Here is a 15612-nt window from a genome sequence, read left to right on the forward strand (position 1 = left end):
CTCAAGGGGTTAAAGCCTCGATGTACTCAAAATTGCCATTTTTACAGACTTTTTCTCCTACTCAGAAGCTTCTATTTCGACTAATTTCAGGCATTAAAATGAATCTAAACACACCTATTTTAGTTCCAAAAGTGGTCATTCACATGCAATAGTCCTTTACAGTCAAAAATTTAACATGAAAAAATTACCATTTCTGACAGTCTGGAGAAAGTTCGACATGTCATGGGTCATCGTTTTTCATCAGAAAATGGATTTTTTGGACTGTAGTAAAAATGATTCAAATTGTCATTTGGATTGTGCCTCATGTTGAATAACTACTTTTTAAAGCCTCAATGTACTCAACATTGCCATTTTTACAGACTTTTTCTCCTACTCAGAAGCTTCTATTTCGACTAATTTCAGGCATTAAAATGAATCTAAACACACTTATTTTAGTTCCAAAAGTGGTCATTCACATGCAATAGTCCTTTACAGTCAAAAAATGTAACATGAAAAAATTACCATTTCTGATAGTCTGGAGAAAGTTCGACATGTCACGGGTCATCGTTTTTCATCAGAAAATGGATTTTTTGGACTGTAGTAAAAATGATTCAAATTGTCATTTGGATTGTGCCTCATGTTGAATAACTACTTTTTAAAGGCTTAATGTGACCAAAATTGCCATTTTTACAGACTTTTTCTCCTACTCAGAAGCTTGTATTTTGAACAATTTCAGACATTAAAATGACTCTAAACACACTTATTTTAGTTCCAAAAGTGATCATTCACATGCAATAGTCATTTACAGTCAAAAAATGTAACATTAAAAAATTACCATTTCTGACAGTCTAGAGAAAGTTCGACAGGTCACGGATCAACGCTTTTCATCAGAAAATTGATTTTTTGGACTGTAGAAAAATAGTGATTTAAATTGTCATTTGGATTGTGCCTCATGTTGAATAACTGCTTTTTAAAGCCTCAATGTGACCAAAATTGCCATTATTACAGACTTTTTCTCTTACTCACAAGCTTCTATTTCCACCAATTTCAGTCATTCAAATGACTCTAAACACACTTAATTTAGTTCCAAAAGTGATAATTCACATGCAATAGTCATTTATAGTCAAGAAATTAACATAAAAAAACTTACTATTTCTGAGCATCTGGAGAAAGTTCGAGAGGTCACGGATTATCGCTTTTCATCAGAAAATTTATTTTTTGGACTGTAGAAAAAATTATTCAAAATGTCATTTGGATTGTGCCACATGTTGAATAACTACTTTTTAAAGCCTCAATGTACTCAAAATTGCCATTTTTACAGACCTTTTCTCCTACTCAGAAGCTTCTATTTCGACCAATTTCAGGCATTAAAATGAATTTAATCACACTTATTTTAGTTCCAAAAGTGGTCATTCACATGCAATAGTCCTTTACAGTCAAAAAATGTAACATTAAAAAATTACCATTTCTGACAGTCTAGAGAAAGTTCGACAGGTCACGGATCATCGCTTTTCATTAGAAAATTGACTTTTTGGACTGTAGATAAATAGTGATTCAAATTGTCATTTGGATTGTGCCTCATGTTGAATAACTACTTTTTAAAGCTTCAATGTGACCAAAATTCCCATTTTTACAGACTTTTTCTCCTACTCAGAAGCTTCTTTTTCAGTCAATTTCAGTCATTCAAATGACTCTAAACACACTTATTTTAGTTGCAAAAGTGATCATTCACATGCAATAGTCATTTACAGTAAAAAAATGTAACATTAAAAAAATTACCATGTCTGACCGTCTAGAGAAAGTTTGACAGGTCACGGGTCATCGTTTTTCATCAGAAAATGGATTTTTTGCACTGTAGAAAAAATGATTCAAAATGTCATTTGGATTGTGCCTCATGTTGAATAACTACTTTTTAAAGCCTCAATGTACTCACAATTGCCATTTATACAGACTTTTTCTCCTACTCAGAAGCTTCTATTTCGACCAATTTCAGGCATTAAAATGAATCTAAACACACTTATTTTAGTTCCAAAAGTGGCCCTTCACATGCAATAGTCCTTTACAGTCAAAAAATGTAACATGAAAAAATTACCATTTCTGACAGTCTGGAGAAAGTTCGACATGTCACGGGTCATTGTTTTTCATCAGAAAATGGATTTTTTAGACTGTAGTAAAAATGATTCAAATTGTCATTTGGATTGTGCCTCATGTTGAATAACTAATTTTTAAAGCATTAATGTGACCGAAATTGTCATTATTACAGACTTTTTCTCTTACTCACAAGCTTCTATTTCGACCAATTTCAGGCATTAAAATGACTCTTAAAACACTTAATTTAGTTCCAAAAGTGATAATTCACATGCAATAGTCATTTATAGTCAAGAAATTAAACATGAAAAAATTACTATTTCTGAGCATCTGGAGAAAGTTCGAGAGGTCACGGATTATCGCTTTTCATCAGAAAATTGATTTTTTGGACTGTAGAATAAATGATTCAAAATGTCATTTGGATTGTGCCTCATGTTGAATAACTACTTTTTAAATCCTCAATGTACTCAAAATTGCCATTTTTACAGGCTTTTTCTCCTACTCAGAAGCTTCTATTTCGACCAATTGCAGGCATTAAAATGAATCTAAAAACACTTATTTTAGTTCTAAAAGTGATAATTCACATGCAATAGTCATCTACAGTCAAAAAATATAACATTACAAAAATTACCATGTCTGACCATCTGGAGAAAGTTCGACAGGTCACGGGTCATCGTTTTTCATCAGAAAATGGATTTTTTGGACTGTAGAAAAAATGATTCAAAATGTCATTTGGATTGTGCCTCATGTTGAATAACTACTTTTTAACCTCTTGAGTGCCCATGACGAGCTGGTCTCGTCATGGGCAGCGGTTGCGCTGTGCCCATGACGAGACCAGCTCGTCATGAACCCCGCCCGCTAATGAAACGCCCGGCACAGGGCGGGGAAAGGGGCGGGCACTCAAGGGGTTAAAGCCTCGATGTACTCAAAATTGCCATTTTTACAGACTTTTTCTCCTACTCAGAAGCTTCTATTTCGACTAATTTCAGGCATTAAAATGAATCTAAACACACCTATTTTAGTTCCAAAAGTGGTCATTCACATGCAATAGTCCTTTACAGTCAAAAAATGTAACATGAAAAAATTACCATTTCTGACAGTCTGGAGAAAGTTCGACATGTCATGGGTCATCGTTTTTCATCAGAAAATGGATTTTTTGGACTGTAGTAAAAATGATTCAAATTGTCATTTGGATTGTGCCTCATGTTTAATAACTACTTTTTAAAGCCTCAATGTACTCAAAATTGCCATTTTAACAGACTTTTTCTCCTACTCAGAAGCTTCTATTTCGACTAATTTCAGACATTAAAATGAATCTAAACACACTTATTTTAGTTCCAAAAGTGGTCATTCACATGCAATAGTCCTTTACAGTCAAAAAATGTAACATGAAAAAATTACCATTTCTGATAGTCTGGAGAAAGTTCGACATGTCACGGGTCATCGTTTTTCATCAGAAAATGGATTTTTTGGACTGTAGTAAAAATGATTCAAATTGTCATTTGGATTGTGCCTCATGTTGAATAACTACTTTTTAAAGGCTTAATGTGACCAAAATTGCCATTTTTACAGACTTTTTCTCCTACTCAGAAGCTTGTATTTTGAACAATTTCAGACATTAAAATGACTCTAAACACACTTATTTTAGTTCCAAAAGTGATCATTCACATGCAATAGTCATTTACAGTCAAAAAATGTAACATTAAAAAATTACCATTTCTGACAGTCTAGAGAAAGTTCGAAAGGTCACGGATCAACGCTTTTCATCAGAAAATTGATTTTTTGGACTGTAGAAAAATAGTGATTTAAATTGTCATTTGGATTGTGCCTCATGTTGAATAACTGCTTTTTAAAGCCTCAATGTGACCAAAATTGCCATTATTACAGACTTTTTCTCTTACTCACAAGCTTCTATTTCCACCAATTTCAGTCATTCAAATGACTCTAAACACACTTAATTTAGTTCCAAAAGTGATAATTCACATGCAATAGTCATTTATAATCAAGAAATTAAACATAAAAAAACTTACTATTTCTGAGCATCTGGAGAAAGTTCGAGAGGTCACGGATTATCGCTTTTCATCAGAAAATTTATTTTTTGGACTGTAGAAAAAATGATTCAAAATGTCATTTGGATTGTGCCACATGTTGAATAACTACTTTTTAAAGCCTCAATGTACTCAAAATTGCCATTTTTACAGACCTTTTCTCCTACTCAGAAGCTTCTATTTCGACCAATTTCAGGCATTAAAATGAATTTAATCACACTTATTTTAGTTCCAAAAGTGGTCATTCACATGCAATAGTCCTTTACAGTCAAAAAATGTAACATTAAAAAATTACCATTTCTGACAGTCTAGAGAAAGTTCGACAGGTCACGGATCATCGCTTTTCATTAGAAAATTGACTTTTTGGACTGTAGATAAATAGTGATTCAAATTGTCATTTGGATTGTGCCTCATGTTGAATAACTACTTTTTAAAGCTTCAATGTGACCAAAATTCCCATTTTTACAGACTTTTTCTCCTACTCAGAAGCTTCTTTTTCAGTCAATTTCAGTCATTCAAATGACTCTAAACACACTTATTTTAGTTGCAAAAGTGATCATTCACATGCAATAGTCATTTACAGTAAAAAAATGTAACATTAAAAAAATTACCATGTCTGACCGTCTAGAGAAAGTTTGACAGGTCACGGGTCATCTTTTTTCATCAGAAAATGGATTTTTTGCACTGTAGAAAAAATGATTCAAAATGTCATTTGGATTGTGCCTCATGTTGAATAACTACTTTTTAAAGCCTCAATGTACTCACAATTGCCATTTATACAGACTTTTTCTCCTACTCAGAAGCTTCTATTTCGACCAATTTCAGGCATTAAAATGAATCTAAACACACTTATTTTAGTTCCAAAAGTGGCCCTTCACATGCAATAGTCCTTTACAGTCAAAAAATGTAACATGAAAAAATTACCATTTCTGACAGTCTGGAGAAAGTTCGACATGTCACGGGTCATCGTTTTTCATCAGAAAATGGATTTTTTAGACTGTAGTAAAAATGATTCAAATTGTCATTTGGATTGTGCCTCATGTTGAATAACTAATTTTTAAAGCATTAATGTGACCAAAATTGTCATTATTACAGACTTTTTCTCTTACTCACAAGCTTCTATTTCGACCAATTTCAGGCATTAAAATGACTCTTAAAACACTTAATTTAGTTCCAAAAGTGATAATTCACATGCAATAGTCATTTATAGTCAAGAAATTAAACATGAAAAAATTACTATTTCTGAGCATCTGGAGAAAGTTCGAGAGGTCACGGATTATCGCTTTTCATCAGAAAATTGATTTTTTGGACTGTAGAATAAATGATTCAAAATGTCGTTTGGATTGTGCCTCATGTTGAATAACTACTTTTTAAATCCTCAATGTACTCAAAATTGCCATTTTTACAGGCTTTTTCTCCTACTCAGAAGCTTCTATTTCGACCAATTGCAGGCATTAAAATGAATCTAAAAACACTTATTTTAGTTCTAAAAGTGATAATTCACATGCAATAGTCATCTACAGTCAAAAAATATAACATTACAAAAATTACCATGTCTGACCATCTGGAGAAAGTTCGACAGGTCACGGGTCATCGTTTTTCATCAGAAAATGGATTTTTTGGACTGTAGAAAAAATGATTCAAAATGTCATTTGGATTGTGCCTCATGTTGAATAACTACTTTTTAACCTCTTGAGTGCCCATGACGAGCTGGTCTCGTCATGGGCAGCGGTTGCGCTGTGCCCATGACGAGACCAGCTCGTCATGAACCCCGCCCGCTAATGAAACGCCCGGCACAGGGCGGGGAAAGGGGCGGGCACTCAAGGGGTTAAAGCCTCGATGTACTCAAAATTGCCATTTTTACAGACTTTTTCTCCTACTCAGAAGCTTCTATTTCGACTAATTTCAGGCATTAAAATGAATCTAAACACACCTATTTTAGTTCCAAAAGTGGTCATTCACATGCAATAGTCCTTTACAGTCAAAAAATGTAACATGAAAAAATTACCATTTCTGACAGTCTGGAGAAAGTTCGACATGTCATGGGTCATCGTTTTTCATCAGAAAATGGATTTTTTGGACTGTAGTAAAAATGATTCAAATTGTCATTTGGATTGTGCCTCATGTTTAATAACTACTTTTTAAAGCCTCAATGTACTCAAAATTGCCATTTTAACAGACTTTTTCTCCTACTCAGAAGCTTCTATTTCGACTAATTTCAGACATTAAAATGAATCTAAACACACTTATTTTAGTTCCAAAAGTGGTCATTCACATGCAATAGTCCTTTACAGTCAAAAAATGTAACATGAAAAAATTACCATTTCTGATAGTCTGGAGAAAGTTCGACATGTCACGGGTCATCGTTTTTCATCAGAAAATGGATTTTTTGGACTGTAGTAAAAATGATTCAAATTGTCATTTGGATTGTGCCTCATGTTGAATAACTACTTTTTAAAGGCTTAATGTGACCAAAATTGCCATTTTTACAGACTTTTTCTCCTACTCAGAAGCTTGTATTTTGAACAATTTCAGACATTAAAATGACTCTAAACACACTTATTTTAGTTCCAAAAGTGATCATTCACGTGCAATAGTCATTTACAGTCAAAAAATGTAACATTAAAAAATTACCATTTCTGACAGTCTAGAGAAAGTTCGAAAGGTCACGGATCAACGCTTTTCATCAGAAAATTGATTTTTTGGACTGTAGAAAAATAGTGATTTAAATTGTCATTTGGATTGTGCCTCATGTTGAATAACTGCTTTTTAAAGCCTCAATGTGACCAAAATTGCCATTATTACAGACTTTTTCTCTTACTCACAAGCTTCTATTTCCACCAATTTCAGTCATTCAAATGACTCTAAACACACTTAATTTAGTTCCAAAAGTGATAATTCACATGCAATAGTCATTTATAATCAAGAAATTAAACATAAAAAAACTTACTATTTCTGAGCATCTGGAGAAAGTTCGAGAGGTCACGGATTATCGCTTTTCATCAGAAAATTTATTTTTTGGACTGTAGAAAAAATGATTCAAAATGTCATTTGGATTGTGCCACATGTTGAATAACTACTTTTTAAAGCCTCAATGTACTCAAAATTGCCATTTTTACAGACCTTTTCTCCTACTCAGAAGCTTCTATTTCGACCAATTTCAGGCATTAAAATGAATTTAATCACACTTATTTTAGTTCCAAAAGTGGTCATTCACATGCAATAGTCCTTTACAGTCAAAAAATGTAACATTAAAAAATTACCATTTCTGACAGTCTAGAGAAAGTTCGACAGGTCACGGATCATCGCTTTTCATTAGAAAATTGACTTTTTGGACTGTAGATAAATAGTGATTCAAATTGTCATTTGGATTGTGCCTCATGTTGAATAACTACTTTTTAAAGCTTCAATGTGACCAAAATTCCCATTTTTACAGACTTTTTCTCCTACTCAGAAGCTTCTTTTTCAGTCAATTTCAGTCATTCAAATGACTCTAAACACACTTATTTTAGTTGCAAAAGTGATCATTCACATGCAATAGTCATTTACAGTAAAAAAATGTAACATTAAAAAAATTACCATGTCTGACCGTCTGGAGAAAGTTTGACAGGTCACGGGTCATCGTTTTTCATCAGAAAATGGATTTTTTGCACTGTAGAAAAAATGATTCAAAATGTCATTTGGATTGTGCCTCATGTTGAATAACTACTTTTTAAAGCCTCAATGTACTCAAAATTGCCATTTATACAGACTTTTTCTCCTACTCAGAAGCTTCTATTTCGACCAATTTCAGGCATTAAAATGAATCTAAACACACTTATTTTAGTTCCAAAAGTGGCCCTTCACATGCAATAGTCCTTTACAGTCAAAAAATGTAACATGAAAAAATTACCATTTCTGACAGTCTGGAGAAAGTTCGACATGTCACGGGTCATCGTTTTTCATCAGAAAATGGATTTTTTAGACTGTAGTAAAAATGATTCAAATTGTCATTTGGATTGTGCCTCATGTTGAATAACTAATTTTTAAAGCATTAATGTGACCAAAATTTTCATTATTACAGACTTTTTCTCTTACTCACAAGCTTCTATTTCGACCAATTTCAGGCATTAAAATGACTCTTAAAACACTTAATTTAGTTCCAAAAGTGATAATTCACATGCAATAGTCATTTATAGTCAAGAAATTAAACATGAAAAAATTACTATTTCTGAGCATCTGGAGAAAGTTCGAGAGGTCACGGATTATCGCTTTTCATCAGAAAATCGATTTTTTGGACTGTAGAATAAATGATTCAAAATGTCATTTGGATTGTGCCTCATGTTGAATAACTACTTTTTAAATCCTCAATGTACTCAAAATTGCCATTTTTACAGGCTTTTTCTCCTACTCAGAAGCTTCTATTTCGACCAATTGCAGGCATTAAAATGAATCTAAAAACACTTATTTTAGTTCTAAAAGTGATAATTCACATGCAATAGTCATCTACAGTCAAAAAATGTAACATTACAAAAATTACCATGTCTGACCATCTGGAGAAAGTTCGACAGGTCACGGGTCATCGTTTTTCATCAGAAAATGGATTTTTTGGACTGTAGAAAAAATGACTCAAAATGTCATTTGGATTGTGCCTCATGTTGAATAACTACTTTTTAACCTCTTGAGTGCCCATGACGAGCTGGTCTCGTCATGGGCAGCGGTTGCGCTGTGCCCATGACGAGACCAGCTCGTCATAAACCCCGCCCGCTAATGAAACGCCCGGCACAGGGCGGGGAAAGGGGCGGGCACTCAAGGGGTTAAAGCCTCGATGTACTCAAAATTGCCATTTTTACAGACTTTTTCTCCTACTCAGAAGCTTCTATTTCGACTAATTTCAGGCATTAAAATGAATCTAAACACACCTATTTTAGTTCCAAAAGTGGTCATTCACATGCAATAGTCCTTTACAGTCAAAAAATGTAACATGAAAAAATTACCATTTTTGACAGTCTGGAGAAAGTTCGACATGTCATGGGTCATCGTTTTTCATCAGAAAATGGATTTTTTGGACTGTAGTAAAAATGATTCAAATTGTCATTTGGATTGTGCCTCATGTTGAATAACTACTTTTTAAAGCCTCAATGTGACCAAAATTCCCATTTTTACAGACTTTTTCTCCTACTCAGAAGCTTCTTTTTCAGTCAATTTCAGTCATTCAAATGACTCTAAACACACTTATTTTAGTTGCAAAAGTGATCATTCACATGCAATAGTCATTTACAGTAAAAAAATGTAACATTAAAAAAATTACCATGTCTGACCGTCTGGAGAAAGTTTGACAGGTCACGGGTCATCGTTTTTCATCAGAAAATGGATTTTTTGCACTGTAGAAAAAATGGTTCAAAATGTCATTTGGATTGTGCCTCATGTTGAATAACTACTTTTTAAAGCCTCAATGTACTCAGAATTGCCATTTATACAGACTTTTTCTCCTACTCAGAAGCTTCTATTTCGACCAATTTCAGGCATTAAAATGAATCTAAACACACTTATTTTAGTTCCAAAAGTGGCCCTTCACATGCAATAGTCCTTTACAGTCAAAAAATGTAACATGAAAAAATTACCATTTCTGACAGTCTGGAGAAAGTTCGACATGTCACGGGTCATCGTTTTTCATCAGAAAATGGATTTTTTAGACTGTAGTAAAAATGATTCAAATTGTCATTTGGATTGTGCCTCATGTTGAATAACTAATTTTTAAAGCATTAATGTGACCAAAATTGTCATTATTACAGACTTTTTCTCTTACTCACAAGCTTCTATTTCGACCAATTTCAGGCATTAAAATGACTCTTAAAACACTTAATTTAGTTCCAAAAGTGATAATTCACATGCAATAGTCATTTATAGTCAAGAAATTAAACATGAAAAAATTACTATTTCTGAGCATCTGGAGAAAGTTCGAGAGGTCACGGATTATCGCTTTTCATCAGAAAATTGATTTTTTGGACTGTAGAATAAATGATTCAAAATGTCATTTGGATTGTGCCTCATGTTGAATAACTACTTTTTAAATCCTCAATGTACTCAAAATTGCCATTTTTACAGGCTTTTTCTCCTACTCAGAAGCTTCTATTTCGACCAATTGCAGGCATTAAAATGAATCTAAAAACACTTATTTTAGTTCTAAAAGTGATAATTCACATGCAATAGTCATCTACAGTCAAAAAATGTAACATTACAAAAATTACCATGTCTGACCATCTGGAGAAAGTTCGACAGGTCACGGGTCATCGTTTTTCATCAGAAAATGGATTTTTTGGACTGTAGAAAAAATGATTCAAAATGTCATTTGGATTGTGCCTCATGTTGAATAACTACTTTTTAACCTCTTGAGTGCCCATGACGAGCTGGTCTCGTCATGGGCAGCGGTTGCGCTGTGCCCATGACGAGACCAGCTCGTCATAAACCCCGCCCGCTAATGAAACGCCCGGCACAGGGCGGGGAAAGGGGCGGGCACTCAAGGGGTTAAAGCCTCGATGTACTCAAAATTGCCATTTTTACAGACTTTTTCTCCTACTCAGAAGCTTCTATTTCGACTAATTTCAGGCATTAAAATGAATCTAAACACACCTATTTTAGTTCCAAAAGTGGTCATTCACATGCAATAGTCCTTTACAGTCAAAAAATGTAACATGAAAAAATTACCATTTCTGACAGTCTGGAGAAAGTTCGACATGTCATGGGTCATCGTTTTTCATCAGAAAATGGATTTTTTGGACTGTAGTAAAAATGATTCAAATTGTCATTTGGATTGTGCCTCATGTTTAATAACTACTTTTTAAAGCCTCAATGTACTCAAAATTGCCATTTTAACAGACTTTTTCTCCTACTCAGAAGCTTCTATTTCGACTAATTTCAGGCATTAAAATGAATCTAAACACACTTATTTTAGTTCCAAAAGTGGTCATTCACATGCAATAGTCCTTTACAGTCAAAAAATGTAACATGAAAAAATTACCATTTCTGACAGTCTAGAGAAAGTTCGACAGGTCACGGATCAACGCTTTTAATCAGAAAATTGTTTTTTTGGACTGTAGAAAAATAGTGATTTAAATTGTCATTTGGATTGTGCCTCATGTTGAATAACTGCTTTTTAAAGCCTCAATGTGACCAAAATTGCCATTATTACAGACTTTTTCTCTTACTCACAAGCTTCTATTTCCACCAATTTCAGTCATTCAAATGACTCTAAACACACTTAATTTAGTTCCAAAAGTGATAATTCACATGCAATAGTCATTTATAGTCAAGAAATTAAACATAAAAAAACTTACTATTTCTGAGCATCTGGAGAAAGTTCGAGAGGTCACGGATTATCGCTTTTCATCAGAAAATTTATTTTTTGGACTGTAGAAAAAATGATTCAAAATGTCATTTGGATTGTGCCACATGTTGAATAACTACTTTTTAAAGCCTCAATGTACTCAAAATTGCCATTTTTACAGACCTTTTCTCCTACTCAGAAGCTTCTATTTCGACCAATTTCAGGCATTAAAATGAATTTAATCACACTTATTTTAGTTCCAAAAGTGGTCATTCACATGCAATAGTCCTTTACAGTCAAAAAATTTAACATTAAAAAATTACCATTTCTGACAGTCTAGAGAAAGTTCGACAGGTCACGGATCATCGCTTTTCATTAGAAAATTGACTTTTTGGACTGTAGATAAATAGTGATTCAAATTGTCATTTGGATTGTGCCTCATGTTGAATAACTACTTTTTAAAGCTTCAATGTGACCAAAATTCCCATTTTTACAGACTTTTTCTCCTACTCAGAAGCTTCTTTTTCAGTCAATTTCAGTCATTCAAATGACTCTAAACACACTTATTTTAGTTGCAAAAGTGATCATTCACATGCAATAGTCATTTACAGTAAAAAAATGTAACATTAAAAAAATTACCATGTCTGACCGTCTGGAGAAAGTTTGACAGGTCACGGGTCATCGTTTTTCATCAGAAAATGGATTTTTTGCACTGTAGAAAAAATGATTCAAAATGTCATTTGGATTGTGCCTCATGTTGAATAACTACTTTTTAAAGCCTCAATGTACTCAGAATTGCCATTTATACAGACTTTTTCTCCTACTCAGAAGCTTCTATTTCGACCAATTTCAGGCATTAAAATGAATCTAAACACACTTATTTTAGTTCCAAAAGTGGCCCTTCACATGCAATAGTCCTTTACAGTCAAAAAATGTAACATGAAAAAATTACCATTTCTGACAGTCTGGAGAAAGTTCGACATGTCACGGGTCATCGTTTTTCATCAGAAAATGGATTTTTTAGACTGTAGTAAAAATGATTCAAATTGTCATTTGGATTGTGCCTCATGTTGAATAACTAATTTTTAAAGCATTAATGTGACCAAAAGTTTCATTATTACAGACTTTTTCTCTTACTCACAAGCTTCTATTTCGACCAATTTCAGGCATTAAAATGACTCTTAAAACACTTAATTTAGTTCCAAAAGTGATAATTCACATGCAATAGTCATTTATAGTCAAGAAATTAAACATGAAAAAATTACTATTTCTGAGCATCTGGAGAAAGTTCGAGAGGTCACGGATTATCGCTTTTCATCAGAAAATTGATTTTTTGGACTGTAGAATAAATGATTCAAAATGTCATTTGGATTGTGCCTCATGTTGAATAACTACTTTTTAAATCCTCAATGTACTCAAAATTGCCATTTTTACAGGCTTTTTCTCCTACTCAGAAGCTTCTATTTCGACCAATTGCAGGCATTAAAATGAATCTAAAAACACTTATTTTAGTTCTAAAAGTGATAATTCACATGCAATAGTCATCTACAGTCAAAAAATGTAACATTACAAAAATTACCATGTCTGACCATCTGGAGAAAGTTCGACAGGTCACGGGTCATCGTTTTTCATCAGAAAATGGATTTTTTGGACTGTAGAAAAAATGATTCAAAATGTCATTTGGATTGTGCCTCATGTTGAATAACTACTTTTTAACCTCTTGAGTGCCCATGACGAGCTGGTCTCGTCATGGGCAGCGGTTGCGCTGTGCCCATGACGAGACCAGCTCGTCATAAACCCCGCCCGCTAATGAAACGCCCGGCACAGGGCGGGGAAAGGGGCGGGCACTCAAGGGGTTAAAGCCTCGATGTACTCAAAATTGCCATTTTTACAGACTTTTTCTCCTACTCAGAAGCTTCTATTTCGACTAATTTCAGGCATTAAAATGAATCTAAACACACCTATTTTAGTTCCAAAAGTGGTCATTCACATGCAATAGTCCTTTACAGTCAAAAAATGTAACATGAAAAAATTACCATTTCTGACAGTCTGGAGAAAGTTCGACATGTCATGGGTCATCGTTTTTCATCAGAAAATGGATTTTTTGGACTGTAGTAAAAATGATTCAAATTGTCATTTGGATTGTGCCTCATGTTTAATAACTACTTTTTAAAGCCTCAATGTACTCAAAATTGCCATTTTAACAGACTTTTTCTCCTACTCAGAAGCTTCTATTTCGACTAATTTCAGGCATTAAAATGAATCTAAACACACTTATTTTAGTTCCAAAAGTGGTCATTCACATGCAATAGTCCTTTACAGTCAAAAAATGTAACATGAAAAAATTACCATTTCTGACAGTCTAGAGAAAGTTCGACAGGTCACGGATCAACGCTTTTAATCAGAAAATTGTTTTTTTGGACTGTAGAAAAATAGTGATTTAAATTGTCATTTGGATTGTGCCTCATGTTGAATAACTGCTTTTTAAAGCCTCAATGTGACCAAAATTGCCATTATTACAGACTTTTTCTCTTACTCACAAGCTTCTATTTCCACCAATTTCAGTCATTCAAATGACTCTAAACACACTTAATTTAGTTCCAAAAGTGATAATTCACATGCAATAGTCATTTATAGTCAAGAAATTAAACATAAAAAAACTTACTATTTCTGAGCATCTGGAGAAAGTTCGAGAGGTCACGGATTATCGCTTTTCATCAGAAAATTTATTTTTTGGACTGTAGAAAAAATGATTCAAAATGTCATTTGGATTGTGCCACATGTTGAATAACTACTTTTTAAAGCCTCAATGTACTCAAAATTGCCATTTTTACAGACCTTTTCTCCTACTCAGAAGCTTCTATTTCGACCAATTTCAGGCATTAAAATGAATTTAATCACACTTATTTTAGTTCCAAAAGTGGTCATTCACATGCAATAGTCCTTTACAGTCAAAAAATTTAACATTAAAAAATTACCATTTCTGACAGTCTAGAGAAAGTTCGACAGGTCACGGATCATCGCTTTTCATTAGAAAATTGACTTTTTGGACTGTAGATAAATAGTGATTCAAATTGTCATTTGGATTGTGCCTCATGTTGAATAACTACTTTTTAAAGCTTCAATGTGACCAAAATTCCCATTTTTACAGACTTTTTCTCCTACTCAGAAGCTTCTTTTTCAGTCAATTTCAGTCATTCAAATGACTCTAAACACACTTATTTTAGTTGCAAAAGTGATCATTCACATGCAATAGTCATTTACAGTAAAAAAATGTAACATTAAAAAAATTACCATGTCTGACCGTCTGGAGAAAGTTTGACAGGTCACGGGTCATCGTTTTTCATCAGAAAATGGATTTTTTGCACTGTAGAAAAAATGATTCAAAATGTCATTTGGATTGTGCCTCATGTTGAATAACTACTTTTTAAAGCCTCAATGTACTCAAAATTGCCATTTATACAGACTTTTTCTCCTACTCAGAAGCTTCTATTTCGACCAATTTCAGGCATTAAAATGAATCTAAACACACTTATTTTAGTTCCAAAAGTGGCCCTTCACATGCAATAGTCCTTTACAGTCAAAAAATGTAACATGAAAAAATTACCATTTCTGACAGTCTGGAGAAAGTTCGACATGTCACGGGTCATCGTTTTTCATCAGAAAATGGATTTTTTAGACTGTAGTAAAAATGATTCAAATTGTCATTTGGATTGTGCCTCATGTTGAATAACTAATTTTTAAAGCATTAATGTGACCAAAATTGTCATTATTACAGACTTTTTCTCTTACTCACAAGCTTCTATTTCGACCAATTTCAGGCATTAAAATGACTCTTAAAACACTTAATTTAGTTCCAAAAGTGATAATTCACATGCAATAGTCATTTATAGTCAAGAAATTAAACATGAAAAAATTACTATTTCTGAGCATCTGGAGAAAGTTCGAGAGGTCACGGATTATCGCTTTTCATCAGAAAATTGATTTTTTGGACTGTAGAATAAATGATTTAAAATGTCATTTGGATTGTGCCTCATGTTGAATAACTACTTTTTAAATCCTCAATGTACTCAAAATTGCCATTTTTACAGGCTTTTTCTCCTACTCAGAAGCTTCTATTTCGACCAATTGCAGGCATTAAAATGAATCTAAAAACACTTATTTTAGTTCTAAAAGTGATAATTCACATGC

This window comes from Triturus cristatus, chromosome 3_1 (assembly GCF_964204655.1).
Source record: "Triturus cristatus chromosome 3_1, aTriCri1.1, whole genome shotgun sequence".
Lineage (NCBI taxonomy): Eukaryota > Metazoa > Chordata > Amphibia > Caudata > Salamandridae > Triturus > Triturus cristatus.